This window comes from Schistocerca cancellata, chromosome 2 (assembly GCF_023864275.1).
Source record: "Schistocerca cancellata isolate TAMUIC-IGC-003103 chromosome 2, iqSchCanc2.1, whole genome shotgun sequence".
In the NCBI taxonomy this organism is placed as follows: Eukaryota; Metazoa; Arthropoda; class Insecta; order Orthoptera; family Acrididae; genus Schistocerca; species Schistocerca cancellata.
The window spans coordinates 336,389,649-336,394,596 of NC_064627.1; the positions used below are offsets into that span (position 1 = coordinate 336,389,649).

The 4,948-nt window shown below is 47.8% G+C and overlaps 1 non-coding gene across 1 annotated transcript; it reads right to left on the bottom strand.

Moving 5' to 3' along the window:
- Positions 1 to 3,113: 3,113 nt before the first annotated feature.
- Trnas-cga (transfer RNA serine (anticodon CGA)) lies at positions 3,114 to 3,188 on the bottom strand. The gene has a single exon. It is a non-coding gene; the product is annotated as a tRNA-Ser (tRNA).
- Between the last annotated feature and the right edge of the window lie 1,760 nt (positions 3,189 to 4,948).

Sequence of the window (4,948 nt, forward strand, 5' to 3'; positions counted from 1 at the left end):
ATCGCGAAATAGGGGAGACAGTGTCACAGACATGATACGTGAATTGGAGTGACAATCATTAAAACAAAGGCGTTTTTCGTTGCGATGGGATCTTCTCATGAAAATTCAATCATCAGTTTTCTCCTCCGATTGCGAAAACATTTATGTGAACAGTGACAAGGCGCCCTAGACCACACGGGTATCCCGCGCGGCCAACAGATCAGTTGGGCACAGAGCATGCCAGGAGCATGCAGAGCAATACTCCTCCTGGACTTACCTTAACGTTAGCCATACAATGGCACCCACCTACATAGGAAGAATAGATCATCACGATAAAATAATAGGAATTAGGGCCCGCACATAAAAATTTAATTGCTCGCTTTTCCCGCGTGCCGTTCGAGAGTGGAACGGTAGAGAGACAGCTTGAAGGTGGTTCATTGAACCCTCTGCCAGGAACTTTATTGTGAATAGCAGAGCAATCACGTAGATGTAGATGACAGTGCCATAGGCTTTACCGGAGTCTAAGAAGCACTAAGTCCCATAGGTTTTTAAAACACATTTGGAAATCAGAGAGATTTCACGTGGATATTCCTTATGTCGGTAGTGGAGGATCATATGACTGACTGGTGCTAGCGCCCCACCACCTACAGCGGCCAGTTACCCTACGAGGCAGTGAGTAATACTTTGACCGGCGAGCTTGTAAGTGCTGCTATAGACACAGCAACAGCGGTAAGGGAGCCACGCTCGGCCGCTGCGTCCGCGGGGCGTGTCCGGTCGATACGCGTCGTGGCGTGGCGGTATCGGCGGCCGCTCCACCGACGCCTCCGCCTCTTCGCGGAGGCTGCGGAGAAGACGGCGTCGCGGCCCTTTGTCCGCGGCTGCTCGTACACAGGGTCAGCCGGAGAAAGGAGGTCCGCCGGTGCGCGGCCTAAGAAATGTGATATCGGCCGGCGCCGCCTTTGTTCGCCGTTTCCGGTATTATGTGCCGGCGGCCGGGACGGGCCGGACCCTGCGGCGCCGGAGATGAAAGCTGTCGGCGCCGGAGTTGGCGCTGAGTGCTGCGGGCAGCCGGCAGCAGGAGGCAGGCTGTGGAGCGCCGGCTGCCGCTCCTGTCGGCGAGCGCCTTTCAGCTGGCCGGAGGAGCACCGCAATCCGATGAGGCCGGCCTCAGCGGGACCACCGCTAAGTGATTGAGAGGGTTTGCGGCTTACGTTGCCAGCAGCAAAACGTCATCGCACCTCTCGCCTTTATCCGCCCACGGGGATATGTCACGTAGAGACAATAAGATTTCTTCCTCTTTACAAAGAAACTCAAACCACGTTGTAACTACGATACTTTTTTATTGTTTTGTTAATATGCGGCTAAGTTCAATTCAGATTTTAATTGTTTATGATACACGAAAAGTAGCCCCAGGCTTCGGAAACGATTGCTGTAATTCCAGTTACAAAATGGTTCAAATGGCTCTAAGCACTATAGGACTTAACATCTGAGGTCATCAGTCCCCTAGACTTAGAACTACTTAAACATAACTAACCTAAGGACACCACACACATCCATGCCCGGGACAGGATTCGAACAGCGGCCGGCAATTCCAGTTACAAAGAAGGCCAGTGCTGACAAGTGTAAATATTACTCAACCATCATTATAACAATCCATAGGTGCAAACTATTGGCACATACACAAATAAATGGGGAAATAAGTTCGAGCCGAGAGATTGGAAAGTTGTGGTTAGTTCTATGGGACCAAACTGCTGAGGTCATCGATCCATAGGCTTACACACGGCCCAATCTAACTTAAATTAATTTACGCTAAGGACAATAAACACACACACACACACACACACACACACACACACACACACACACACTCACACACACACACGCCCATGCCCCAGGAAGGACTCGAACCTCCGACGGGGGAAGCGCGAACCGTGGCAACCGGCGGGAGTGGCCGAGCGGTGCTAGGCGCTTCAGTCTGGAACAGCACGATCGCTATGGTCGCAGGATCGATTACTGCCTCGGGCATGGATGTTTGTGATGTCCTTAGCTTAGTTAGGTTTAAATAGTTCTAAGTTCTAGGGGACTGATTACCTCAGAAGTTAAGCTCAGAGCCATTTATTTGAACCGTGACAATACGCCCTAGACCACACGGGTATCCCGCGCGGCCAACAGATCATTTGGGCACAGAGCATGCCAGGAGCATGCAGAGCAATACTCCTCCTGGACTTACCTTAACGTCAGCCATACAATGGCACACACTGAATTACACTGGCGCGGAAGACACAACGCTGTTTTTGTCATGCGTGGATTCTAAGGAACACACAACATTTAGATGAAAATCATTTACTTAATTTCAAGGGGATGCGATGGAATACAGATGCAAACTAAACCAATTTACAATCGAGGATAACCATCGCCCGCTGCCAAGTCCGAATTGAAACATATATGTCTCATTTTCTTCTCAACTACTACTTGCTTTTCATGACCTTCGGCTCTGATAACTTCAGACAGAAATCTCGTATCCCTGCTACAATAAGTACTCCAGCCAGTTTCGTGAAAAGCTTTATGTAAATCGACAAATTCTATAAAAGTATGCTTGCTTATCTGTTATACTAAATTAAACTCCGTCCGAACCCAACGGTAGTGATCGGCCACCATGTCATCCTCAGCCCACATGCGTCACTGGATACGCGTATGGAGGAGCATGTGGTCAGCACACCGCTCTCCCGGCCGTTGTCAGTTTCCGAGACCGGAACCTGTACCTCTCAATCAGGTACATTCTCAGTGCACCTCACTTGCAAAGAGCGCTCGGCGGACCGGATGGTCACTCATTCAAATGCTACCCCAGCCCGACAGCGCTTAACTTTGGTGATCTGACGGGAACCGGTCTTACCCCTGCGGCAAGGCCGTCACTTACCTCTCAGAAAATCTTCATAACACGGACTACATTGAATACAGAAAGTAGCAACAGCGGCCAGCTAAATAAAAGGATTCTAACTACTGTGGACTCCATTAGGAGGAAGATTGTTACCAAAAGAACGATTTTGTTGAAGAGCAAACAATTTCCAGAATGAGATTTTCACTCTGCAGCGGAGTGTGCGCTGATATGAAACTTCCTGGCAGATTAAAACTGTGTGCCCGACCGAGACTCGAACTCGGGACCTTTGCCTTTCGCGGGCAAGTGCTCTACCAACTGAGCTATCGAAGCACGACTCACGCCCGGTACTCACAGCTTTACTCCTGCCAGTACCTCGTCTGGAAGTTTGGAAGGTAGGAGACGAGGTAATGGCAGAAGTAAAGCTGTGAGTACCGGGCGTGAGTCGTGCTTCGGTAGCTCAGTTGGTAGAGCACTTGCCCGCGAAAGGCAAAGGTCCCGAGTTCGAGTCTCGGTCGGGCACACAGTTTTAATCTGCCAGGAAGTTTCACAGCAAACAATTTATTTAGAAAATTTTACCATATTCATGTGACATCCAGTTCCAAAAATTATATAGTTGTCAATAATTCCACTGCCCAAACATTATCAATCATACATCCATCCTCATACATTTCCTTGCATATTTTCTTATGAACACATCATTTCGTCTCACTTTACGATGCATGCCCTACGAACACAGAGTCTCCACTAAGAATATCATGTCCATACACTTCCCTATCCTGTCGCTAATTCCTAGTCCACCCAACCACAGAATATCTTGCCAAGGGCGCAGAGTGCTGTCAGAGATATTAACACAGTCTATAGCGCTGTCAACATACAAACAGGCTACTTACAATATATGTCAACAGCAATTAACAAATTAATGTTTCTTTTTAATTTTTTCACGTGGGCATAAAGTACACCTCTCCCCCCACCCGTTTTGGTAATGCGAGTTATGCATTCAGTAGACGAAACCAAGCAGAAATTTTCAAAGGGACTCAACGTTTAAGTTAAAGAACTGCATGAAAACGGATTCTGAGAAGCAGTTGAGCGGAATGGATAATGTATTGAGCCAACGGCCTTGCCTCAGTGGTAACACCGGTTCCCGTCAAATTGAAACGTCCCCTTTGACAAATTGTACATGACTGTGCTTAAACTGACACACAATATTCTTAGCGCAACGCAATCTGACTTTCGAAAATCCCTACAAAAGAATGGCCCTGACTAACATTAACCTATACCTTTCACAAATCACTTACCTCACAAAAATCTTCATTACTCGAACTGCGGCAATACAGCGAGCGCCACTACTGCCAGCTAAATAAAAGATTCAAACTACGGAAGGTACTAACTACTGATAGACATAGTTAGCAAATGAAAGATTTTAATAGAGAACAAACAATGTATTTACCTCAATAGTGTTCAAAAGTCATAATGTATATAGCAGTTCATGACATCCAGTCTTACAAATTTCAAAACTCCGCCATCTCTCTCCCCACATCCACCACTGCTGGCGGCTCACCTCCAACTGCGCAACGCTATGCGCTGTTAACATCCACCTGCCCAACATTACAATGGCAGACAACAATGCAAACTAACCACAGACTGCACACAGCACAGCCAGTGATTTTCATACAGAGGGCTACGTAACGTTGCCAATAAGAAAACATAAACGGCCTACTTACAAAATCACCGAAATCAAGCGCTGTCGGGCTTGGCTAGCACTTGAATGGGTGACCATCCGGTCTGCCGTGCGCTGTTGGCAAGCGAAGTCACTCAGCCCTTGTTAGGCAAACTGAGTAGCTACTTGATTTAGAAGTAGCGGCTCCGGTCTCATAACCCGACATACGGCCGGGAGTGCGGTGTGCTGACCACATACCCCTCCATATTCACATCCAGAGACGCCTGTGGGCTGAGAATGACACAGCGGCTGGTCGGTACCTCTGGTCCTTCCAAGGCCTGTTCGGACGGAGATAATGTGTTCAGGTAAAGTCATAAAATGAATACCAATGAGACATAATCAAATGTTATACTTCTACATCTACATTTATATTT